Raw genomic sequence first — 26,700 nt, 5'->3', positions numbered from 1 at the left:
GGGCACCACTTCACCGTGTACACCGACCACTCTCCCCTGACCTGGCTGCACCAGCTGAAAGGAGCCAACGCCAAGCTCCTGAGGTGGAGCCTGCTCCTGCAGGACTATGACATGGACGTGGTCCACGTGAAGGGAAGTGCCAACCTGATAGCGGACGCGCTGTCCCAGAGAGGGGGCCCCGAACTTCCCCGGGTCACTGGGCAGAGTGACCCCCCTCAGTTCAGTCTCGGAGGGGGGAGAGATGTGATGGAGTAGGGGCTGTCTGTGTGGGGGTTGGGGAAGCCGGGGAGGACGTTAGGTGAGGGACAGGTATTCAGCCTGTAACCTGAGTTAGGCAGGGGGGAGGGGAGGTCAACACCTCTGGCAGGGGAGCTAGACAAAGGAGAGAGCCGAGTGGAGAGGGAGAGTCAGTTTCGATTTGGGGCTGGGTGAGGGGAGTTCAGAGAATCCTAGGCTGGGATCCAAGCACCCTGACCCCAGAAAGGCCAAATTGAGAGGTCCTGGCTCTGCCCACAAGGTCTGCTGTAGCCTGTGTTCCTGTGTCCAATAAACCTTCTGTTTTACTGGCTGGCTGAAAATCACTGTGAGTCCCAGGAAGAGGGGTGCAGAGTCGGACTCCCCTGCACTCCAAGAGGCAGCGGGATCAATGACCGCGTCCTCCAGCAGCAAGGCAGCCGCGGGACCTTCTCTTGCCCTTCTTTTAGAAGCCATGGACAGTCAGCCAGCTCAGCTCCTCCAGTGGCCTCCATCCCTCTCCCCGCTTGGCCTCCCAAAAAGCCAGCCCTTGCGGAGCACAAAGCTCTTCCTCCCCGGCCCTTCTCCCCCTTGCGCTGACTGGGAGGCTGGAGACAGCTGGGGGAATTTAGCTCAAATGGAAGAGCCTGGGAGAAGTAGTCAGACCCAGACACACATTCTCCAGCCTGCTCTGCTCTGCTGGGCTGGGCTCTAGTGGGGGACCTGCACCTTTCTTTCTGAGCTCTCACTGGAGCACAATCCCTTTCCTCCTCCCTCCCTGCTAGTCTACGCCAAGCTCATTGGCCGGGAGGGAGAGCCACTCAAATACAGAATTACTCACATCCCAGGGGTCCATGAAGGGAATGAGGAGATGGGCGGGGTGGCACGCGATACCAGCTCAGCTGAGACCGTGAGACCTCGCAGCCTCCTGATCTCAGGCAGCATGGCAGCCGTGGAGCAGAGCAGAGCACGCAGACAGCTTGGAGACAGCCAAAGCGGGGAAGGGCTGCATTGGTCTGGAAGAGGGAGTCGGTGGCTGTCTATCCTGGCGGAGGCAGGGTCGTTTTGCTGTATGCTGGGCCAGGGGCCAGGGGGTCTGCTAGAGTTGCTGAGCTGGGCCTGCTCCTGGCTTTGCTTGGGTTAGAGGAAAGTGGTGAAGATAAGAACGGCCCTCCTGGGTGAGACCGATGGTCCATCTAGGCCACTATCACGTCTTCTGACAGTAACCGATGCCAGGCGCTTCAGAGGCAATGGCCAGAGCAGGCAATCATCAAGTGATCTATCCCTGTGTTGTCTTCTGAAGTTTGGTGCTTGTTTCAGGGGCTAACTCTCAGCCCAGACACACTCCAGGGAGGGAGCATTGGTGTTTGTGCCGAGGAGCGTGGCTGGGACTCGGACCCCCTTCCCCAGCTCTGGGTAGCGCCCCCCGCACCCCCATTTCAGGCTGTGTTCTGCTTAAGGCCACAGAGCCCTTGCCTTTTTTTTGCCTGGTGCCTGAGAGTCAGGCCAGCTGCGGGGAATTAGCTCAAGCGGCAGAGCGCTCGCTTTGCATGCGAGAGGTAGTGGGGGACGCTGCCCGCATTCTCCGAGCCTGTTGACTAAGGGCTCCTGATGAGCGTGGTGGATGGGAGAGCCAGCCATCTGACTTTTGGCCTTGCTGCCCGTAGCGGTCAGGCCGAAAAATCAAAAGCCATCCTCCCCAGGCCCACAGCCACCCAGGGGCTCCTCTGCACCAGGGCCAGCTTTAGGAAGTGCGGGGCTTGTACTCACCGGGTGGTGCTCCGAGTCTTCGGCGGCAGGTCCTTCACTCACTCCAGGTCTTTGGTGGCACTGAAGGACCCGCCGCCGAAGTGCCGCCGAAGACCCAGAGCGCCGCCAGGTGAGTAAAAATTAAAAAGGCGCCTCTAGCCAGGGAAGGGATTCTCACTGGACGTGGGGCCCTCTTAGGCGCAGGGCCCGATTCGGAGGAATTGGTGGAATAGGCCTAAAGCCGGCCCTGCTCTGCACCATCTTGCCTGAGCGAGTGGAAGTGGAGCCTGGAACTGAGCTGAGGCGCTGAGGGTTATTTGCTCTGCACGCTTCACACGGAGGTAAAAACATGGGGCACAGATCTTTGAGCACAACCCTTGTCCTGAGGAATGGAGGGGGCTGCACAAAGAGAGACCGGCTCTCCCTGGCGGGGCTGCAGCGGCTCTTCACAGGGTCAGTCCCACTGGCAATTCGTACCAGAGTTTTGAAAGCCTCCTTTTCTGGCCTGGTTCCCCTCTCTTTAGGAAGACTGGCGGCCCCAAACTTCCCAGAAACCAGCATAGCGAGGCCAACCTGAGCACAGACACCTGCTCAGCACCCCGGGGTGCAGCCCTGAACTGCGGCAATCAGCTACGCTCAGCTGCCCACCCAACAAGCGTTACACGCAGGAGCCTTCCGGCCCCACGTGTTCAGGTCCCTCCCAGCGCCAGCTTCAAACTCCGCTGCTCAGTTCTAAGCTTTGGCCACACGGGGGCAGCCTGGAGCTCAGCCAACGCCTCCCGTTGCTGGTTGCGTTTCCCACTCCTCGTGGCAGGTTCACACCCCGCAGGCAGATCTCTGAATCGGAGCCGAACCGTTCCCCAAATCCAGCGCTTTAGCAGCAGCTTTGCTAGGAAAGCGCTGACGTCCCCACGTAAAGTAAGAGCCAGAGCGCTGTGTCCAGGATCTTCTATCGGGCCCCTCACCGTGGTGTCTGACAGGCGCAAGGAGAAACCAGAGAAATGTTTTCATGGCGTTTAAGGGCAGAAGGGGCCATTAGCTCAGCTAGTCTGACCCCGAATAACACAGAATTACACCATGACACGTATTGATCCCACAGACCTTAGATAGAGCAAAGCGTTTCAGCCCTCAGGAAGGAGGCTAAACTGGGTACCAGAGGCAGCGAACAAGGGGCCCCAAAGGCAATGGCAGGGAACTGACGAGGTGAAATATGCCCAGATGATCCCAGCAGGCAACCCACCCCCATGCTGCAGAGGTGGGAGTTCCTGTTCCTCCTGCCCTTAAGAATCTCTGGTGGTAAGTGGGTCCCCCCAGTTCCCCAGATAAGAGTCCTCCATGTGGTTTCCCTGGCTTCACCTCCAGATAAGAACATTGTGTGGAGGGAGTGGGAGGAAGGTTGTCTGGCAGATCTGTAAAGGGGGACTGTGTCTCCCTGTCTGGCCCAGGCTCCTGGGAGGAAGTGATCTCAGTGTGTCTGGCTGTCTCCATTCGTCCCACTCATAAGAATCCCTGGTGTGGGGGTGCACCCTAGACCATTAAGGATCTCTGGTGGGTGGGTGTCTCTCCCCCTAGTCAGGATCTCTGGGGCGTGGCTGTATAAAAAGAGACTTTGACTCACCCAGGCTGGGCTGCCATCATGGAACAGACCAGGTCCTTCTGTGGAGGTTTTGCGTTCCTCCAAGGACGTGATCTCAGTGTGTGTGGGTGTCCCTGTCCCTTCAACCCTTAACAATCCCCGGTGTGTGGGTGCGCCGGGCCCCATTACAATCCCCTCTGTCTTACCCCCCATGAGGTATCTGGTGGCTGAGGGTGATCTCCACACTACTGGGGGTGTCTGGTTCCCCTGTCCCTCCTGGTTAATAGTAGAGTGTGTGGGTGTCCCCCCACCCGTTAAGGATCCGTGTTGTGCGGATTCCCAAGTTCTTCTCATTAAGAATGGTGCAATGGAGCATATGGGTGTGTCCCCCACCCCATGAACTAGCTCCCGTGTGTGGTTCCCCTGCCCCCATCCAGGCTCTGTGGTGTGTGGGTGTCGCTGTTCCTCTTTTCAAGATCCGTGTTGCAGGGGGGCGTCCCTCCCCCCAAGTCAGAATCCCCATTGTGTGGGTGCTCCCATCCCCCCATACAGGCTCTGCAGGGGGGGGGGAGGGAGGTCTAAAAAGAGACCATGTCTCACTGTCTTGCCCAGGCTATGCTGCAGGGGCTATTCACAGGTGTGATCCCACTACTGATCAGCACAGGAGTTTTGACCTGCTCTGTTTCTGACCTGGGCCGGTTCACCCCTCCTTATGCACCCTGGGGACCCCAAGCTTCCCCGGGATCACCATATTGATGCTGAACTTAGTGCGGACACCTGATCAGCACAGCCCCCTGCAGCCAAGAACTCCTGAGCTCAAGCGATCCACTGGAGCCCAGCTTATTTTGCAGCTTGGTAGCTGGAGCTTTAAACTCTGCTTGTGAGCTCTGTGCCTTGGCCAGATGGGGACAGCCTGGAACTGGGAAATGCTCCTTCTTCCCTCGCCCCTGTCTCATGTCGAGCTGCAGGCGCCGCTGTCGTCCCAGGTAAGATCCCGGATGTTTCGGTGCCCCCTTTCCCCGCCCAGGTGTCCGGGTACCTCTCCCCCCCCATACAGAATCCTGGGTGTGTGGGTGTCCGTCCCTCTGCAGAGGATCCCGGAGTGTGGATGCCCTTGTCCCCCCCTACAACATCCTGGGTGTGTGGGTGCCACTCTCCCCCCTGTAGATCTCTGGTGGGTGGGTCCCCAGGGTGTGAGCACTCCCATCTCCCGATACAGGCTGGGGAGGGTATAACTGGCTCTCCCTGTCCTGCCCAGGCGGTGCTACAGCAGCTGTTCACAGGGGCAGCAACCCCACTGTCACCCTGCAGCTTTAACCTGCTCCAGGGGTGACCTGCTTCACCCTCCTGTGGGAGCCCGGGGACCCCAAACTGCCCAGAATCACCTGATTGATGCCGAGCTTAGCACAGACACTGGCTCAGCCTGGCAGGGAGCTGCCCTGAGCCCTGACAATCAGCTTCCCTCCGCCTCCTGCTGCACAGCGAGGATCCCACGCGAGAGGCTTCGTGCCCAGTTTGTTCAGGAGCGTCCCAGGCTCCAGCTGTAAACTCTGCTGATCAGTTCTAATCTTTGGCCACACGGGGGCGGCAGTAACGGTCCCATCTAAACGCTGTTTGCGTTCACCCTTCGGATCGCAGATTCTAACCCGCGGGCAGATCTCTGAGTGCAGCCAGATCCCTTCCCAAACTGAACATTGAAGCAGCAGCTCCCATTGGAAAGATCAGGATTTTTGCCTTTAAAAACAAGGGAAATTTCTCCAGCGAGAGACTGAAGAAGCTCAATTGATTTCATTGACTCCCTGAATGTTCCTCTGTGTCCCCCTAGGAGTCATGCCCCACTTTTTGGGAACCACTGAACCCTACTCGCTAATCAGGGGCTAGTGATGCCAAAGCCCAGGGAAAGGGAGAACAAGTGCAGGGTCCCCAGCACTGGAGCCATGTGAAGGGGCTGCAGGAGAGGGGCAATGGCTGGTGGCCCAGGGAGTTAAGGGCAAAGGGGGCACAGGAGGGGGCAGGAGTTAGGGGTGAAGGAGGTGCAAGGGTTGGGAGTGCAGGAGCTAGCGGTAAAGGGGGAGTGGGGATCGTCCAGAGGCAATGGGGAAGTGCCAAAGTACAAGCTTTGCCCGGGGCACCATTTCCCCTAATGCTGGTCTGAGCAAACAATTGGAAATGACCCTTCAGTGAGACCAGAACCATAGTATAGAAAAGGCCCTTTGTTAAGTGGTGGTGGCTGAGGGCTTAGGGAGATGGGTTAGAAAGCAACAGGCCTTTCTGTGGAGGTTTGATTCTTGCCTGCTAGGCAAGGCTGGTGTGTGGTGTCTCCATGGCTGTACTTTCAGTGTCTGATCTGCCACAGGGAGCCAAGTCTAGACATACTCAGAGGCTCTATGCCAGGGTTTCTCAAACTTCCTTTCACTACAACCCATTTTTGCAAAACAAAAAACCTTACTACATGACCCTAGAAAGACACGCCAAGCCCCTCTACACTGAGCACAGGCAGAGGAGACAAAACCTGAGCCCTGCCCCAGTTAGGGGAGGGCAAAACCAGAGCTTGAGGGATTCAGCCCTGGGTGGTGGGGCTCAGACTTTTGGTTTCAGCCCCAGGCACCAACAAGTCTAATGCCAGCCCTGGTGACCCCATTAAAACAGGGTTATGACCCACTTTGGGGTCCGGACTCTCAGTTTGAGAACCACTGCTCTATGCTGATGGGAGAGAGTTTTCCTGTGGGTGCAGTTAATCCACTTCCCAAGAGGTGGCAGCTATGTCAGTGGGAGAAGCTATATCGGTGGGTGCGCAAGCTGTGGTGTTTGCCATATTTAAGAAGTTTAATCAAACCCCATTTTTAAAACCACCTGTGGTCTGGGAATGGCAAAGGAGCTTGATGAATCAGGGTTTGTCCTTCAAAGTCCTGGACATCACGATTCCACACTCTTAGTGTCATGGGGATATTCCTCAGTGGTAGAGTGCTTAACTGCAGTTCAAATAGTCTTCAGTTCAAACCCCAGTGTTCTCTTATAACCCTCTTTCTTTTTTTTTAAAAAAGGAAAACATTTTCATTTCCATTCTCCATTATGTTCAGGGGCTCCTCTATACAGGAGTGCTTGATATCAATGTCAACACTCAACATTTCGCTGTCCAAATGCATAAAAACCTAGCAAAGCTGTCCATCCGCTGAAATCAGTTTCAATCCTCAAAGTGTCAATTTATGTTTTCATCAGTTAAACAAAGGTATCATATGAATGTACATTTGCAGATCCCTCTTCTCCAGGAGCTGTGTTGTGCAGAAGAACAAGAGCCACATCCAGCTACAGTTCAGGAGTCTGATGACCAAAGAGCCATGAAGTGTTCTGAGGGCTGGAGAAAAATGCCTTCTAGTGAGCTTTGAACAAGCTCAACCTGTTTAGCTTATCAAAAGAAGATTGAAAGGTGACTTCATTGAAGTGTTGAAGGGCCTCAATGGAGACAAAAGATTGGGTATTAAAGGTCTTTTTAGTCTAGCAGAGAAAGGCACAACAAGACCCAATGGCTGGAAGGTGAAAAGAGACAAATTCATATTAGAAATGACACAAATATTCAACAGCGAGGATGATTCATCACAGGAACAAGCTACCAAGGAAAGTGTTGGATTTGCCATCTCCTGATGTCATTTAATGAAGACTAGATGCCTTTCTGGAATGTGTTTGCCCCAAAAGTAGCTCTTGTGTCATACAGGAGGCCTGTGATATGCAGGGGTCAGATTAGATGCTCTAATGGTCTCTTCTGGCCATAAAGTCGACTAATTTCTGAAAAACTGAGTGTAGCATTGGGAGCAGCGTCTGATGTTTTCCTGTCTAGCCGGCTTGCTGCCTAGAACAAACGCTCCTTGAGTGGGGTGATCCACAGGGAGTAGCTCAAACCTCCAAAGTGCCTGGCCAGGGGCAGGACATTGGCACAGCAAGGGAGGGGTGTGGCAGTGACATCACAAAGGCTTTTTGCAAGCCCTCAGACTATTGGTCAAAGGTGGTGGGGAGGTGGTGACCTCACAGAGAGATGCTGACATCAGCCAGGCAGGACAGGGGCGAGGGGCCAGGGAAACCTCAGAGACCCTGTGGCTTTGCTTCAGCAAGTCTCCTTCTCCAGGTCTCTCTTTGAGGACTGAGAGTATTCGGGTTCATGTACGTGAACGCCAGGAGGAACCTCTTTCGAGTTTTCTCCTTTCCTTTTCCTGATTTTACTAGAAAACAGCCGTCCCTGTTTAGAAGGTAAGAGCCTCCTCGAGGTTTGAAACCTGTTCAGTCTGATCCATCTGGTGACAGTTGAATTCTAGGCATGGAAAACACGAGCTTAAGGAGGCAGAATTTTATTGCGCACCTGGGATTTTGTCCCTTAGAATCACTGGGGTCATTAGGGTTTGTCCTTTTGGTTTCACCTTTTCCTCCATCCATCCCTCCCTCCTTTCTCTTTGTCTCTTGCTTCTTTTGTCCTTTCTCCTGTTCTCCTCCCAGCACCAGGAGGGGTGTGCGTATGTGTCTCAGGGGAATGCTCTGCAGCTCCCACTGTGGGAGGTCCACCCGAAAATGTGGGGCTGAAATAGTGCTTGGGCAGTGATCCCCACCGGTGACCTGGGCCATCCTTTGGGCGAGAACCCTCAGCCTCCCGTCCTCAGTCTCTAACCTGATTGGCTGAGCAGGGGGTTATTGACAGGGAGGAGACTCAGGTCCTTGTTATTCTCTTTTAAGCCCAAGGAAATAAGTCATAACCAGTCATATGTTTGATGAATTTTGCTGCTCCTCTGCATTAATTGTCTCTCAGCAGTTCATGATTCTCTCTAACATTGCAGTTCTCCTCAAATACTTGCTGAATATTTATTGTGCACTGTTGTTGGTCTGGAGCTCATCTGAGAGCACTTTATTCAGGTCATTCAGTGTCTGAAATTCAAGATCCGATGGTTAGTTTGAAAATCAGGGCTCTTGGGTCCTATTCCCAACTCTGTGTGACCTAAGACAAGTCAATTCTCCTTTCTCAGCCTTAGCTTCTTCCTCTTTCAAGTAGGGATAATAATGATCCTCTCCTACCTACCTCACGGTGGGTGGGGATCCATTGGAGAGTGTCACTAGGAGTAGTGCATAATATGCGGTGTCCTATCATGTTTACTCAGAGCAGATTATGACATAATAGAATAGTTGAAATAGTCTATTTGATTTGTATTTTTTTATTTTGAAATTGTTAAGAGCAGCAATTACTTAGCTCAGACTGAAGCATCTTATCTAATGTTTGAGATCTAAGTGTCTCCTCTTTGTGTGCGACGAGACAATTTAACACACTGTGACAAACAGGAGATGCTTTTGTTTTGCAACAAAATATTTTTGCAAAGAACTTTCATCTCATTTGTTTTGATTTTGAGAAACAAACTGGTTTAGTCTGAAGGGGATTTTCTGACAGAAATGGTTTCAATGAAATTTCCCCACCATGTTGATTCCTGGGCTCTATCCCTTTCTCTGGGTTTTTTTTGTCCGTTAGAACAGGAGTCAGGGCTGTTGGCTTCTCTTTCTGGCTCTGCCACCACCTTGCTGTGTAGGCCCTTGGGAAGGTCACTTCCCTTCTTTGTACTTCAGGCGTCTCCCCATCTGTCCAATGTGAACAAGGACAGTTCTCGAACTCTGGGCAGTCATTTTCAGCCGGGCCCCGGCAGGGATAACTAAAAATTTATATAGATATATATATATGTATATATAAAAAAGACTTTCATTCCTTAGGAACCGGTTCCCTATAAAAAGTTCTGATTTAAGGGATGTGCCACAGTATGTATTTTTTGTACCAATAGCGTTACCATGCGTCCGTATTTTCCCAGGAGGAATTTTTAAATTTTTAAATTTTAAAAATTCCTCCCAGACACTGATTTAAGAACCAAAAAGCCTGACATGTCCAGGAAAATACAGGTGTATGTTAACCCTACCTAAAGTTATTTTTAAAAAAGATGGGCCTGAACTAGAAATGAGCTCCGTTTCACATGTGTGGGTCCCCGCCACTCCCTGGGGGTGTGCTAGGGTGACCAGATGTCCCTATTTTATAGGGACAGTCTCCATTTTTGGGTCTTTTTCTTATATAGGCTCCTATTACTCCTCACCCCGTCCCGATTTTTCACACTTGCTGTCTGGTCACCTTACGGTGTGCACATGTGTGGGGTCCAGCTGCTCCCTGCCCCCCTCATTGAAGCAGGTGTGCAGGGTTACTGCCCTGGGAACTGCAGGCACCAGTGGACATGGGGCTGGCTGGAGGCAGGGCAGGGGCTGACTGGAGGTAGGGTCTGGCTGCAGGCAGGGCAAGGGGTGCGGGGCTGGCTGGAGACGGGGTGTGCGGGAATGGCTGGCTTCAGGCAGGGGGGTGCAGCAGGGGTTGGCTGGAGACAGGGCAGGAGGTGCAGGGCCGGTGGTGTAGGGCTGGTGCAGGCAGGGGTGTGTGGGGCTGGCTGGAGATGGGGTGTGTGGGGCTGGCTGGCTTCAGGCAGGGCCGCAGGGGCGTGCGGCAGGGGTTGGCAGGGCTGGAGACAGAGGAGTGCGGGACTGGCTGGCTTCAGGCAGGGGGGTGCAGGAGGGGCTGGTGCAGGCAGGGCAGGGGGTGCAGCAGGGGCTGGCTGCAGGCAGGTGGTGCAGGTACAGAGGGTACAGCCCACCCTGTACGGTAAGTGACCCCTCCTCCCTCCGTCAGCTCCGGGGTAGCAGCAGCAGCCCGGGGCTTGGGGGCTATTTAAATGGCCCAGGGCTCCCATTTCCACCGCCCCGGCCCTGTAAATAGCTGAGGGAGCCCTGGGGAAGCGGCGGGGCTCTGGGGGCTATTTAAAGGGCCAGGGCGGTAGAAGCAATGGGAACCCTGGACTTTTTAAATAGACTCCAGTGCCCTGCAGCCCTACCCCTGCCCTATCCCAGCCCCTGCTGGGAGCCCCAGGCCCTTTAAATTGCCCCCTGGGGAAGCCGGGCCACCCCAGTGCGGCGAACCGGCTCTTGCTGGTACACAGTACCGGGGCTTGGGCACGGGGCCCTCGTAGGGGTGGGGCCCAATTCAGGGGAATCGGGAGAATCGGCCTAAAGCTGGCCCTGTGTGGGGGTGGGGGGGGGTGGGGCAGGACTTGGTCCCATTCTGGGCACCACCAAAAATTATCCAAACCTGCCGCCCCTGTACAGCCCAACCTTCTGCTGATGCACCTCAGCCCACACCACTGCAGGGTTTGGAGCTTCCATTGCTTAAACTCCAGGACACTGAGGGATTTCAGCTCCCCTTTGCCCACAGGGAGGATTCACCCCACTCCCAGCCAGGTTCTTGTCCATGGGAATCACTGTAGGGGGGCTGGGTCCCGCTGGGTCTTTTCTCTCTCTGTGACAGGCCAGGGTGCAATAACTGGGGCATCTGAGCACCCAGGACCTTCTGTGGGGCTGCCATTCCCCTTCCCCTTCTGTGGTCTCGTCTGTCATTGACTCCAGCCTTTTTTCTGTCCATCGTCAGCACCATCCCAAGCCAGCTGCACTCGCCTCAAAAAGACAGTGTCCCCTGGTGGGTGTAAATCACTGACCTCTCTCCTCCCTGAGCACTGACTGCCCCTGTGTTTCCTGGCATCTCAGCCTGTGCAGATGGGACCTTTCCCTCCAGTGCTGGAGGATTTGCCCTTCTCATCTACCCTTGTCCCAAGCAGCACAGCGGGTGGGAATCTTACATATACAGAGGAGACTTAGGAGCAGAAACGCCCCCCAGACCTTCCATGCAATTGGCACTTGCCCCTCACTGAGCAGGATTAAAAATCCTGCAGGGAGACTGCTGGGCATGAGCAAAGTAGCAGGGTGAAAGAAAGAGCTTGGAGATGCTGGGGATTAAACCCAGGGCCTCATACATGCAAAGCATGTGCTCTACCACTGAGCTACATCCCCAACTGGGCTGGAGGTTACACTCAGAGCTGTCCTATTCCCAGAGCATCCAGTGGCCTAAGAGCAGCCTGGGGGGACACATTCCCTGCTCTGAGGACCAAACCTGCTGTCCTGGAGGCTGCTGGTTCTTAGGGGTCACTTTGCAGCAGGGCCAGATTCGATGTGTGGGGCAGAGAGAGTGGGTGCCCTGGGCTCAGGGTGCAGCGATGCACTCAGCCCTCTCCCCTGCATTGGGTGGGGGGTGCTGCCACCCCCTGCTGGAAGGTAATGGGAGGGGAGGGGCGCTGTGAGTCGCTCAGCACCTGACCCTGGTGGCAGAAGTGGTGTGGGAAGCTCCAGGTGTTTCTAGGATCTGCTCTTTCCACCTGCCTGTGAAGTCCAGCTTTCCCCAGCACATTCACTGCGGTGCAATTGGGTCACTGTTTCCATGGCTGAACAGCAAAGAATCACTCCCAGTTTCCCTTCTATCTGCGGCAGGATTAGCCTGTGTCGGTGGTTAATGAGGTGGCTCTAGTTGTAGATTGTTATTCATTCCCCACCTTGACAATTCACACTGTCCCTTTCCTACTCAAATCCCCAGCACCTCGGTGATCCTGGTAGCAGGGGTTGGGGCCTGAGATTTTCAGGGTCCTTTTTCCCCCCCACCTGGAGTGAACTCAGCTTTTCCCCCATCCCAGACAATCCATGAAATAACAACAGGGGCATAAAGAAAGAGGGGAGGGAACATCTCATGGCCAGGGCTGGATGTCCCCAGGGCCCCCTGCTTGTCCATTGTTTCCATGGAATTTGGCCCCCAGCTTTGCACAAGGGACAGAGAAGGATCTTGCTGTTCCTGTGTCTGTGCAAGGAAAATTGTTCTTCCCTAGGCAAGAGAGGCGGGAAATGGCCCCATGGTGGGACAATATCCTCAGGATTAAGACCTAAGGGCTCAGGCTGAGAACTGATAGAACTGCACTCATCTGGGATTTAACAAATTGTCTTCCATGGAGCAGGGCCAGATCCAGTGTTTTTGCCACCCCAAGTGGAAAAAAAAATAAAAAAGCTGCAATCAACTGCAGCTCTACGTCTGCTGCTTTTGGTGGCAAGTTCCTTCCCTCTGAGAGGGCCAAATTGCCCCTGAAGCCTCCTCTTTCCATTGGCCACCCCAGGCACCTGCTTGCTGTGCTGGTGTCTGGAGCCAGCCCTGCCATGGAGACACTGGGAAGATGGGGAAACAGGAAAATACAATGGGTTTCTTTACATTACAAGGGAAGAATAACTGAAGGTTTTTTGGTTTAAAGTCACTTTTCCCTGACTGGGAATTGAACCCAGGCCTTGGCAGTGAAAGTGCCAAATCCTAACCACTAGACCACCAGGGAGGTGAGAATGTTGTTTTTCTTCTCACTTATGTTACACTTTCTTAGGCTACTTTCTAGCCACTTTCTGAAATTGCTCCATTGTCCACTCCCTGAGGGGCTAAGAGCAGAGAGTGCAGGAACCCCTGTGCTCAGCGTCACAACCTCAGCCCAGCCCAAGTCACTGAAACAAACTCAAATGATGCTTCCTCCAGCAGGATCACAGAGACACACCAAAAAAACCCCATGAGGAACAATTCTCCTCTGCCTTCATTTACCCCATCGCAACCCTCTCAGCAGCCCGCTCTTGCGGGAAGGACTGAGCTGATAGGAGTTCTAGCATAGAGATCAAGGGAGGGGTGTTGCTCCCCCTCGCTGTGAGCTGATCACAGTCTGACTCTGTGTAACGGGGCTCTGAGCTTTGCCATCCTGTGAGTTCTGAGTGCTGAGCCCCCGGACCCTTCTGCTGGGAGCATGGGGATTGCACAACAGCTGCAAGCCCTTTTCCCGTCTCCTTGTCCTCCTTGGCTTCCCCAGACCTTCCCCACAAATGGGGACCTGCAGGTTTCCCTCACCCACCTCTTAAGGCAAACAGTGATTCCTTTCTCTGACACTCCTGGGCCTGGGCTTCTTTTGAGTTTTTCCCCAGGGAACTTGATTTCCTGTGAAAATGTGTGTGTGGCATGTGGGGAACTCAGACTCAGACTCTCCCCCACTAGATGAGTCCAACAGCACCTCCCCTTGGTGGGAGAATCCTAAATTCCACCCTCCCACCCTGGTTACTCTGACCAGCTGATGGCAACAGCATGCTACATCAACCCCAGCTCTCTGGTCTAGAAAGCAGCATCTGACCAGCCTTGTGACAGCTCTGGTTTGCTCACTGGAGACATAACGAACCAGGAAAGAAGGCAAATGTCAGACAGGGAACCTCAGCTCACAAATAAACACCCTCAGGCTCCTTCTACACTGCGACTGGGCAGTTGACTGACTTTAAATCTAGCTAGCTCAGTTGGTAGAGCATGATGGTCTTTCAGGGTGTGAAAAACCCCCAAACCAGTATAATTAAGCTGACCTAAGCCGTGGTTAGATAGTGCTAAATGAAAGGAAAGATTGTTCTGTCAATGTAGCTATTACAAGGATGGAAAACCCCTCCAGTCACTGTAGCAGGTGTCTACTCCACAGTGCTAGAGCAGTGTCATAGCAGCATTTTAAGTGTAGCCAGCCTCACAGTGAGACCAGATCTGGCTCCAGTTTGACTCTGTGGGCACTCAGGCACTAGCAACATACTAATGCCTCCATAGTTGGCAGGATTCAAAGCTGTGTGGGGACTCAGCCACAAGTACTTAACTTCCCAGATATAGATTGGGAAACAAATGCTAGTAATAATAATAGGGCTCAGCTTTTCCTAGACGTGATAGCTGATGAATTCCTTCATCAAGTGGTTGCTGAACCGACGAGGGGGGATGCCATTTTAGATCTGATTTTGGTGAGTAACGAGGACCCTGTTGAGGAAATAGTTGTAGGGGACAATCTTGGCTCGAGTGATCATGAGCTAATTCATTTCAAAATAAATGAGAGGATAATCAATAGTGCATCTGAGACTAGGGTGTACGATTTCAAAAGGGCTAACTTTACTAAATTAAGGCGACTAGTTAGGGAAGTGGACTGGACTAACATATTTAGGGATCTAAAGGCAGATGACCCCTGGGGTTACTTCAGGTTGAAGTTGCAGGAGTTGTCAGAGGCATGTATCCCGAGAAAGGGAAAACGGCTCGTAGGTAGCAGTTTTAGACCGAGCTGGATGAGCAAGCGTCTTAGAGGGGTCATTAAGAAAAAACAGAAAGCGTACCAGGAGTGGAAAATGGGAGGGATCAGCAAAGAAACCTACCTTATTGAGGTCAGAAGGTGTAGGGAAGCAGTGAGAAAGGCAAAGCGACGGGTGGAGATGGACCTAGCGAAGGGGATTAAAACCAATAGCAAAAGGTTTTTTAGCCATATAAATAGGAAGAAAACCAAGAAAGAAGAAGTGGGACCGCTTAAAACTTTAAACGGAGTGGTGATTAGGGATAATCTTGGAATGGCACAATATCTGAACGAATATTTTGCCTCGGTCTTTAATGAGGCTAATGAAGGGCTAAGGAATAGTGATAGAGGGACCGATGGGAATGAAGATATGGGGGTAGACATTATGGTATCTGAGGTAGAAGCCAAACTTGAACGGCTTAACGGAAGTAAATCGGGGGGCCCGGATAATCTTCATCCTAGAATATTAAAGGGAATTGACGAGTGATATTGCTAGCCCGTTAGCGATAATTTTTAATAAATCTCTAAATTCGGGGGTTGTACCGTTTGACTGGAGATTAGCTAATGTAGTTCCTATATTCAAGAAGGGAAAAAAAAGTGACCCGGGTAACTACAGGCCTGTTAGTTTAACATCTGTAGTATGCAAAATCATGGAAAAAATCTTAAAAGAGAGAGTGGTTACGGAGCATGAGGCTGATGGCAACTGGGACAAATTACAGCATGGATTTACGAAAGGTAGATCGTGCCAAACCAACCTGATCTCCTTCTTTGAGAAAGTAACAGATTTTTTAGACAAGGGAAATGCGGTGGATCTAATATATCTGGATTTCAGTAAGGCGTTTGATACGGTACCGCATGAAGAATTACTGGTTAAATTGGAAAAGATGGGGATCGAAATGAAAATCCAGAGGTGGATAAGGAGCTGGTTAAAGGGGAGACTGCAGAGGGTAGTATTGAAGGGGGAACTGTCAGGTTGGAGGGGGGTTACCAGTGGAGTTCCTCAAGGTTCAGTTTTGGGTCCGATTTTATTCAATCTATTTATTGCTGACCTGGGAACCAAGAGTAGGAGTGGGCTGATAAAGTTTGCGGATGACACCAAGTTGGGAGGTATTGCAAATTCGGAAAAGGATCGGGATATCCTCCAGGGAGATTTGGATGACCTTGTAAACTGGAGTATTAGTAACAGGATGAAATTCAATAGTGAGAAGTGTAAGGTTATGCATTTAGGGATGACTAACAAGAATTTTAGTTATAAGCTAGGGACGCACCAGTTGGAAGTAATGGAGGAGGAGAAGGACCTAGCAGTCCTGTTTGATCGTAGGATGACTATGAGTAGGCAATGTGATGTGGCCGTTAAAAAAGCTAATGCGGTCTTGGGATGCATTAGGCGAGGTATTTCTAGTAGGGATAAGGAGGTGCTAGTCCCATTATATAAGGCGTTGGTGAGACCTCATTTGGAGTATTGTGTGCAGTTTTGGTCTCCCATGTTTAACAAGGATGAATTCAATCTGGAACGGGTACAAAGAAGGGCCACTAGAATGATCCGAGGAATGGAAAGCCTGTCGTATGAAAGGAGACTTGAGGAGCTCGGTTTGTTTTCCTTAACCAAAAGAAGGATAAGAGGAGATATGATTGCACTCTTTAAATATATCAGAGGGATAAATACCAGGGAAGGAGAGGAATTATTTCAGCTCAGTGCTAATGTGGACACGAGGACAAATGGATATAAATTGTCAGTCAGGAAATTTAGGCTTGAAATTAGACGAAGGTTTCTAACCATCAGGGGAGTGCAATACTGGAACAGCCTACCGAGGGAAACAGTGGGGGCGAAGGACCTCCATGACTTTAAGATTAAGCTAGATAAGTTTATGGAGGAGATGGTATGATAGGATAACGGGCTTAGTCAATAGGTCAATTAAGTGCCACACTGGTAAATAGTACAATGGGTCAATGATATGATATTCTTAACCTTTTTCCAGAGGGTATGGCTGGAGAGTCTTGCCCGCATGCTCGGGGTTCAGCTGACCGCCATATTTGGGGTCAGGAAGGAATTTTCCTCCAGGGAAGATTGGCAGTGGCCCTGGAGGTTTTTCGCCTTCCTCCGAAGCATGGGGCAGGGGTCGCTTGCTAAAGGAGTGGGTGGATCGGCTTATGTGGCCTGCATCTTGCAGGAGGTCAGACTAGATGATCATAATGGTCCCTTCTGATCTTGAATTCTATGATTCTATGATTCTATGATACAGTTACGTCACTACACAATGATTCTGTTCTCACAGAATTGTCACTTCAAATTGCTCAGACCAGCTCCCCCAGCACACTCACCGTTGTGCATTAGTGTAAGTGTGTCCATGGCTGAACAGCAAGAGTTCCTGCCCATTTCCCTTCCAGCTGGAGCAGGATGAGAGTGTGTTTGTGGTTAATGACATTGCTATAGGTTGTTGTTCATTCCCCACACTGACAATTCAGACAGTCCCTTTCCTATTCGAATCTCCATCATAACATTCCAATAGCCGGGGTCAGGATTTATCTGGGGCACTGAAATATTTCAGGGGGTTGGTGTGTGAGCTCAGCCTTGCATTCCATCCCTGATGTTTCATGGACTAACAGCAGCAGCAGAAAGAAAGAGCTGAGCCAATATCTCACTGTCAGAGGTTAAGGTGGCCACGTCCCCTCTGTCTGACCATCGCCATTGCAGGAGAGAAGGTTTCAATGGAATCGAATGCCCTGGCTCAGACAAGAGACACAGGGAGGTTTTGCTGTTCATGGATCTGTGCAAAGGAAATTGAGTCTCTGTGTGAAATTGAGGAGGGAAATGAAATGTTCACATGGTGGCCCAATGCCCTAATGAATGTGGGTGAAGGAGTCGGGCTGGAAAATGATTTTACAGGAGTTCGTATCAATTTATTGCCCTGATTAAAATCTATGGCTAAAAGGCAGCCACTGTTGTTAGTACTTGAACCTGTGTAGGGACACCCCAGTGGGTATCAAGTCCATTGCCTTAACCAGGGATAGTCGATTATTTTATCAAGATCTAAATTTCTTGGTCAAGATATAGTCAATGTCTAGACTCCAGAGAAAATAATACACTGATGATAATAAGAAGAATTTAGAAATAATTTGCAGTCACTATGGGCATAACTATGATGATTGTCTCGTGTTTCACTCTTTATATCTGGCACCACCACTGCCTTTCCCTTTAGTCTTGTAGTTTACCAGGGGTAAAACTAAACATCTCTTCAGATACAAGGGAGTGTTTGTGTTCATTCCTGTTAGCTACACAGGGGTTTCATGTAGCTGCTTTCAATCCTCTGGCTCTGCCCTGATAAGTAACATTTCAGGGTGTCACTGAACTGAAAGAGGGAGATCATTTTTTGACAGATTACGCCGCCTCTTAAAGGTGTTTGTCTGGCTGGCAGCCCTGGTTCCCAGGACTCTCCTGAGGGAAGAAAGTTTCTGTGCAAAATACTAAAACTTTTAACAGAGAGGAGGGAAAGACGATGGCCACATGATGGGGCCAGTATGTACCACAACATGGTTCTTTTATATGGGATGACTCTGAACATTGACTGATCTCCACTCCCTTGTGTTTGAAGAGATGTTTAGTTGTGCACTTAGGAACCTATAAGGCTGAAGCAATGTTATGGATGGTGACACTACGATTGAAGGGTTATTTAATGTTGTAGAAATTGTTAAAAACACTGAGCTTAAACTGGAACTGCCTGTTGTTAAAGGCTGGTTTCCCCACGTCAGTTCCATAAGCTCTGCTAGAAACACCCTGGGTTCTCTCCTGCCTCGGTGGGAACTGGAGGGAATCGTCCCCTGCTGCCCTTGGCTCCAGGCTGGTTTCTCTTCGGAGGGGACGTGGAATTGATTTGTTCGCTGTTGAGAAGGGAGCCCGGCCAGTTCTCAGGGAATGAGAACTCCCAGCATCTTCCCAGCCCAACCCAGGCTGCTGCCCTGTCCCAGCCTCTGTTCCCCTGGGGGCCCTGCGTGTTTGACTCTAGAGCAGGCCGGGAGCAGCAGCTGAGGCAGAGGACAGCCTGGGCCGGGCAGATAAGAAGGAGTTTAGCAAGCAAAAAAGGTAAAATGGCAGGGGAGTGTTACCTTGGACTCGACGGCATTTGTCCATTGGTCTGTCTGCTTTGGGGCAGGGACTATAAACACGTCCTGCTGCATTCGTTATTTCAAAGGGAGGTTTAGGATTTTCATTCTCACACACGGTGCACAAAGCAGGACTCAACCTTTGCTGTAAACTAAACAAACTGCTCACAGATTCTGGCAGATGCAATGAGCATTTGGGTGAGAGCTCAGACCTGCCCCTGTCCTAGAGGGAGACAGGGGTCATCTCTGTGGAGACTGGACCACTGACCTACCCGCTCCTAACTCCCAAACTTTCAGTAACTCTATTATCAGTGCCTGTGAGTGTTATTTAAACCATAAGAAAAACCACACTGGGCTAGACCAAAGGACCATCTAGCTCTGAATCTTGTCTTCTGACAGTAGCCAATAGCAGGTGCCACAACAACCAGTCAACAAGGCACCACTGGAAGTTGAACCCAGGATCTCCTGTTTACAAAACAGAAGCTTTAGCCAGCTAAGCCATGGTGCCTGTGGGTAGCTATAACACACTGTCTGCCCACACCTGACTCCCTGCCATCGCTACCAGGGCCTGACAAGCTTTGCTTGTGTTTGGATTTTGCAAAGCAGAGGAGCAGGTCAGGTTTTCCTTGCAAGTTGTGTGTGTGTGACTCTTTGGCCACGTCCGCACTACAAAGTTATTTCAGCAGAATTATATTGCTCAGGTGTGTGAAAAACACACAACATTCCCTCTGTCGGCAGCTTGTGGCTGGTGCACACACTGCAATGCCACGTCTGGCGACAAAACTGCCCTGTTTTGGTGACAAAATAAAAACACTTTGATGAGAAGCCTAGAGCTTTTTCCAGCAAACTTAAAGTGGCAGAGTGTCAGTGTAGACGCTGCTGTTCATTATATCACCATAACTGGCCTCTGCCAGTGTCCCACAATGCCCTCTGTGAACTCGCCTGCCCTGCATTCCTGCTACAGAGCCATGGGCCCCTCCCCTTTCACCGCTCTGGGAAATTCTAATAGTTGAGCCTGCTGCTCTCTCCCACACTGTGAACACAGAGCAGGGTGGCGGGAACTTCCTTACCTTGGCGGGGGGCACCGGCATCCAAACTGTGATGCCCCCAGGACTCCCCTTCCCTCGAGGAGGCTCTTACGTTCTAAACAGGGACGGCTGGTCTCTAGTAAAATCAGGAAAAGGGAAGGAGAAAACTCGAAAGAGGTTCCTCCTGGTGCTCACGTCCGTGAACCCGAATACTCTCTCAGTCCTCAAAGAGAGACCTCAAGAAGGAGACTTGCTGATGCAAAGCCACAGGTGTCTCTGAGGTTTCCCTGGCCCCTCACCCCTGTCCTGCCTGGCTGATGTCAGCATCTCTCTGTGAGGTCACCACCTCCCCACCAATAGTCTTTGACCAATAGTCTGAGGTCCTGCAAAAGGCCTTTGTGATGTCACTGCCACACCCCTCCCTTGCTGGGCTAATGTCCTGCCCCTGGCCAGGCACTTTGGAGGTTTGAGCTACTCCCTGTGGATCACCCCACTCAAGGAGTGTTCGTTCTAGGAAGCAAGCCGGGTAGACAGGGAAACATCAGACGCTGCTCCCAATGCTACACCCAATTTTTCAGAAATTAGTCGACCTTATGGCCAGAAGAGACCATTAGAGCATCTAATCTGACCCCCTGCATATCAAAGGGCTTCTGTATGACACAAGAGCTACTTTTGGGGCAAACACATTCCAGAAAGGCATCTAGTCTTCATGAAATGACATCAGGAGATGGTGAATCCACCACTTTCCTTGGTAGCTTGTTCCTGTGGTGAATCATCCGCGCTGTTGAATTTTTGTGCCTCCTGGGCTCCCTCCAGCTCTATCGGTGCCCCTAACTCCTGACCCGCAACCCCCTGGGCTCCCTCCAGCTCTGATGGTGCCCCTCACTCCTGACCCGCAGTCCTTGCTATCCCAGTCCTGACCTCCAGACTCACAGCTGATTGCTTGGAGAGACTGGTAGTGAGTTGGGTGTGGTGGCTGGAGAACAGACAAAGTGGTTACTGGTTTATGATTTTCTGTTTGCTTCTTTTGGGTTAGGGAAATAGGGAAAGAAAAATAAGCAAACTAATGAAGAGTGAAGAGCAGAAGAAGCTGGAACTGCACAGGTTGCAAATTGCTGCCCAGAAAGGCTGAACACTGGGCGCTGGGAAAGTCTCTGTTAACTAAGAAGCCCCTGAGCTGAGTGCATCCCAGTTTCAGTGAACTGCAGAGGGGGTGTCTCAGCACATAAAGCAGGAAAATGACCACCAGTGAGGCAGCTACTTAACTAGAGCTGGCCAGACTGGAAGCAGAAGAGAAGGCAAAGGACCGGGAGTTTCAATTGAAGCTCAAAGAAGCAGAGGCACCTGTGCACAGAAGGGCTATGGAAGCAGAGGCAGCCAGGGAGGGAGCTGCTCACAAAAGTGCCCTGGAGTTAAGAGACAGAGAAATAGAGGCCCAAACTGAGGCCCAGAAGCATGGACTGGCTGTTATGGAGTGGAAGAGACAAAACCCTCCAGCAGCTGGCTCCACTTCCCCAAAAATCCACAAACGGTAGTGACTATGTCCACAGTATGATGAATCCAGTGATATTGCTGAATATTTCAGCACCTTTTAGAGACTCTGCACCTCTGTGAAATCCCTGGTAATCAAAAAATGGTCACATTGGTAGCCAAATTGGCTGGAAGAGCTATGGACATATTGAATGAGATGCCTATTGATGATGCTACAAACTATGGTAAATGTAAGGAACTAGTTTTAAAACAGTTTCAGATGACACCTGAAACCTACAGGGTTAAATTCAGGAGTCTTAAGAGCGGATCTGGATTCAGTAATGTGGCTTATGTAAATTAAATGAGAGATTTGTTAGATACGTGGGAGAGGGGAAAAGACATTACAAGCGTTGAAGGAATGTGTGATTTGGGCCAAGGGCAGGCATGGTTGCAGTGCACCCTTCCTTGCCAACACCTCAAACACATGCCTGAATTTAAAACCTTCTCCAAAGAGGCAGAACAATCTGCATCAGAGCACTTACGAGGGTAAACAAAGGAATTCAGAAATGTAATAGACACTAAACAAGCTAAATTGTGTGAACAAAACCTGTCTGCCGTAGATTTGCTGTTAATCTGGGGGTCTTTTGCTACGTCATCAAGACCAAGGAGTTAATAATAGTGGTAAACCCTTTAAATATGTGGGACATACCTGATTTGTGGGGAAAAAAAAACTTTTGTACATGCTAGGGATGGTGACAAGAGTCCCACAAGCATTGTTTCTTTTCAACTTATACCTGTAAACAGGCTGGAAACTTGGCACAGCAGCAAAAGCATAACAGGCCTACGCTGCTGTGTGGGAGAGAAAACCGAGGCACATTGATGGCTAAATGCCAAGACACCTACACGTTAACAGATATTGCTGTCTGAACTCTGTTAGCAATACTAAACCCCGACCTGTTTTCAGGCAGCCGGGGACCAGGAACCCCATACCTTGCTAGACCACCCATGTAGGACATCATACAGTTTAAAGGTACTGAAAGGGGGTGTGACCAGAGACAAGCAGGGATTTTAGGCGTCCCACCTCCACCATGGACAGTGTCCAAGCCTCTGGCAGTAAATTCAGGAGGAGGGTGTGACGTTGCAACCCCCCCCCCCCACCGCCTCAGGCCCACCCTTCGGCATTCCTGGGAAAAGACCAACGCCGCCAAAGTGGCTTTGGGCCAGTAGGTCAACCAAGAGGGTGGCCTCCTGTGCCTGGCTGCAGCCCAGCTGCAGAATTCAGAGTAAACCCAGCTCCCATCCCTCCCTACAGGGCTCTAGGCAAGGCCAGCCTGCCGGATCCGGCGTCCCCTCTGGCGTGCAAGTCACAACAGCCAGCAGGCAAAAGACCGGCTCCCGCATCATTTGAAAGAGCAAGACAAGGCCTTGAAACTCCAACTTAGGTATGATGCAACAGGTCCCAGAGTCCCACTGCAAACTGAGCTCAGCTTGCACTATTCAGTCTTCTGACTGCTGAACTTTACGCCATGGGACCAGATGGTGTCACAGTCTCTAGACACCTGTGACCCTCAGCTGGCAGGTTTGCACTCTGCACTCACAGCTGCTCCCGCTCTCTTCTCCCCTTGGCTTTCTCAGCACCTGGCCCCACAGTGCTTCTTGCCAGCCAGAGACTGCGCTTTCTGGGCCCGCTCCTGCAGATGTGGGCTTCTATCCTGCTTCCTAAGGACTCAGCAGGCGAGAGGGGCCTTCCCAGGAAATTGCTACGGCTTCTGGGAATCCATGTGTGGCTCTGGATACCACCAGGAATCATTTGGCTCCTGGCACACAAGACAACTTAAAAGCTGAGCGCTTAGAGAGGGGCGGCTCAAACCCTGGGCTCCTAGATTAAGAGCCTGATGCTTTAACCAACTGAGCTAGCCAGACTCGCTGGCAGAGTCTTCTTCTTTTAGCACAAGAGCGAGCAGGCAGGCAAAAGCGAGACAAAAAAACCTCCCAGCAACCCCTCCTCTTTTTCTGCACAGCCACTGCCTGTCAGCAGGATTCCTCCTTGTCCTCCTCCCTCAGTGCGACTAAATCTCCACACCTAGACAGCCGGTCCGTCCGCTGCACCCCAATCCCCCATGCCTGAGCCTCCCTGCCAAAGCCCTGCACCTGGCTCCAGAGAATTAAGTCTCACGTGTCTCTGGGAACTCGACTTCTTGTGCCCAGAGAGTCTCGGCCCCCCTCAGCAGATGACCTGAGAAACACAGTGTCCGGCTTTTCCAAAGAAGAGCTTAGACCCCCTCATCATGTGGCCTAAAGGATAAGGCATCTCCCTGTGGATCGGATGATTCAGGATTTGAGTCCCCTCGTGGTTGTGCTCACCTTGGGCTGAAAGTCCTGCTCCCTTCAGGGCTGGAACCTCTTCTTGGCCGCTCAGGCCAATGCTCAGGCTTAAGCAAGAGCCCCGGGAAGGAGTTGGGGGGTGGGCATCACAAAGGCTGGGGCATGAGCCCCAGGTGCTTCCAGTCTCGCCTTTGCCCTTCCTGACTTGCCAAAGAAAATGGGCAGCTGCCCGGGCTAGTGCGTGGAGCAGTTTCCCTCTTCCAAATATGCGCCTGTCCCTGTGCTGGAGGGTACTTGCTACATAGCACCTTGGGAGCCTGGGTGTGTCTCTGCTTCTCACCAGCTGGGGAAAAGCCTCTTAGGGTAAAATCTCCTGCCCCACTGCCAAAGTGAGCACAGAGAGTGGGAACAGATAGAGGCCCCATCAGGGGGCCTGGCCCTGCTTTCCTACCATCTTCTGATGCTGGCCACAGAGCATCAGCAGCCGCCCCACATGCTGGGTGGCTGTTGGCCTTCACTGGGGATTCAGCATGCCAGGGAGCAGGCTAGCCCAGTGTCTTTCTGGCTGTCTGCTGGCCACGCATAGGCATGGTTCTCCCCTCCTCTTGCCCTGCGGCTTATAAGCCTTCCCTTGGAGCTGTCAGCACCAGCTGCTTCTGCTCTAAAGGTGCCCAGAGCAGGAGAGGTGCTGGGCTCCAGCCTCCCTCCTGCCTAGCCCTGACTATGAAGCCTGGCCCTGGCACTGCTTTCTTCAAGTGCCAGGCAGGCAACAGGAAAAGCACAGGGGCAAGTGCCAAACTTGCGAGCATCAGGTGAAGCTGTGAGAATCCCAACCCTCAGGCATCAGTAGCTAGTTCTAGAGCCCTGATCCACTGCAGCCATCCCACCCAGAGCCTGGTTCTAGGAGGTGAGAGTCACCCAACAGGAGGGGGGAGACTGGCTCCTGCACAGCTGGAGACAGGGAAGTTGAGCACTGGGAGCTCCAGGGCTTTACCACAAACCAACACAAGGTCCCACTGAGATTTGAACTCAGATTGCAGGAATCAGAGTCCTGAGTGCTGCCTGTTACACCGTGGGACCAGCTCATGCTGCCTTCTCTGCACATCGGTGACTCTCACGGGGCCGGCTCGAGTAAGGGACTGTTGGCCCCTTACTAAAACTTAGTGGGGTTTTTGGTTGGCTAGTTCCCAGCACCAATAGAAGGGGGAAGGGCCAATGGGAAATCAGGACCCTGAGACTGACAGTCCCCTGGGCAATGGGGAGAGGCCAAAGCTCCAAGTTAGCCGCACTGACAGGCCAGGCAGTGTAATGAGGGAGTCACCAGGCCAGGGAGTCCCATCCTCCGTGGGAGCTGGACCTGCCTGGCCCAGAGTGGGGCGGAGCTAAGGAGAGAGCAGGAGCCCGAGAAGAGCCGGGGAGCAGAGCTGGGCAGGTGTAGTGCCAGAAACTGCTCCCTGTAGGACTTTGCTACCTGCAGCAGTTACTGAGACCTGAGGTTGTTCTTATTTGCTGACTTGTCCTAATTGGCTAAAACTTGACAGTGGTGGGGGATGGAAGCATAAAGGCTTCATCCTCCAAACGCCCCTGCCTGGTGTCCATCTGTATCTATTACCTCTTAACACCGGATTGTAAAAAATAGAGTGAGGTCATTTAAACATCATTTATTTTGCAGCTTCATTTACTGTGCTAACAATGTAGCATCCTGACACTGATACGTCTGCCCATGTGACCTGTGGGTTGGATTCATTTTAGTGGGACGCGGGACATGTGGAGGATAATTTAAACTCTTAATTTCCTTAGGGTTTCCCTGCAATATATTTCGATGCTGGTGCGATTTCTGACCATTGCACGTCTATTGTGTTTATTACAATAGCACAAGTAAGTCACACAAGTGACATAGTCTAGGGCAGGAGTCGGCAACCTTTTTGAAGTGCTGTGCCGAGTCTTCATTTATTCACTCTATTTAAGGTTTCGCGAGCCAGTCATACATTTTAACATTTTTAGAAGGTCTCTTTCTATAAGTCTATAATATATAACTGCTTTTACAGAACCAGACTAACACGGCTACCCCTCTGATACTAAACTATTGTTGTATGTAAAGTAAATAAGGTTTTTAAAATGTTTAAGAAGCTTAATTTAAAATTAAAGTAAAATGCAGAGTCCCCCAGACTGGTGGCCAGGACCTGGGCAGTGTGAGTGCCACTGAAAATCAGCTCACAGGCCACCTTCGGCACGCGTGCCATAGATTGCCTACCCCGGTCTAGGGGCTTGGCTACATTGGAAGTTAGAGCTCATTAAAGCAGCCCCGGGTGCCCTAACTCCTGAGGTGTCCACATTCGCAAGGCACATGGAGCACCTGGGCTCTGCAGCTGGAGCGCTCCTGGTAATCCACCTCCATGAGAAGCATAAAGCTCGCTGTGCCTTGGCTGAAACGCCCAGGCGTCAGGATGGATGACGTGTTGTGTTACTGCACTGTGACTGGCCTAAGGAAACATCCCATAATCCCCTGAAGTCAAGTGCCCACTCTGGTCATTGTTTTGAAATCGGCTGCAGGCATGCGGATATCCCCTTTCAAAGCTCCGTTTCCGACAGCCGGCTGCTTATCTGCTCTGGGACAAAGCAACCATTAGTGTGGAATGCTGCTGCTGTGAGTGTGTGTGTGTGTGGGGGGTCTGCTGCTGTCCGAACACACAAGACAGCATGCTGACACACTCTCAGCCCCCCAAACACACTGTCACTCCCCCCACGTACACACAACACACTCCCTGTCACACTCCACCCCCGCCCTCCATTTGAAAAGCATGTGCAGCCACTTGCACACTGGGATAGTTACCACAATGCACTGCTCTCTGTGGCATTGCCAGCGCTGCTAATGTGGCCACTCCAGTGCGCTTGCAGCTGTCAGTGTGAACACACGGCAGCGGTTTCCCTGCTGTGGTTTAACTCCCAGCGCTCTACCTCTGCAAGTGTAGCCAAGCCCTAAATTTGCCAGACCAACCAAACTAAGTAACTGCCCTCCACCAGTGAATAGGGGCATGGTGAAGCACACACCACACTTGCTGGCTCAGCCTTGTGCATGCTGGGGTGGCCACCTCCCCATTCATGAGACCTGGTCCCACCATCTCCGTGGAGCTCCAGTCTGCCCTGCTGCCATCTCTATCTGTGTTGTCTTCTCTAGCAGTTG

The 26,700-nt window shown here is 51.7% G+C and overlaps 1 protein-coding gene and 2 non-coding genes across 3 annotated transcripts in view; all 3 read right to left on the bottom strand.

Annotated features, from left to right (window-relative positions):
• The window catches only part of LOC120375395 (zinc finger protein 883-like), a gene marked incomplete at its 5' end in the record, with an annotated part of 158,913 nt that overhangs the window by 109,418 nt on the left and 22,795 nt on the right, over positions 1-26,700 (bottom strand). The window lies entirely within an intron of this gene.
• Positions 11,387-11,458, bottom strand: TRNAA-UGC. The gene has a single exon. It is a non-coding gene; the product is annotated as a tRNA-Ala (tRNA).
• On the bottom strand, positions 12,742-12,813 carry TRNAE-UUC. The gene has a single exon. It is a non-coding gene; the product is annotated as a tRNA-Glu (tRNA).

This window comes from Mauremys reevesii, linkage group 12 (genome assembly GCF_016161935.1).
Source record: "Mauremys reevesii isolate NIE-2019 linkage group 12, ASM1616193v1, whole genome shotgun sequence".
Taxonomy (NCBI): Eukaryota; Metazoa; Chordata; order Testudines; family Geoemydidae; genus Mauremys; species Mauremys reevesii.
Note: the sequence above shows the minus strand (reverse complement) of the source record. Positions and strands in the feature narration are given on the sequence as shown.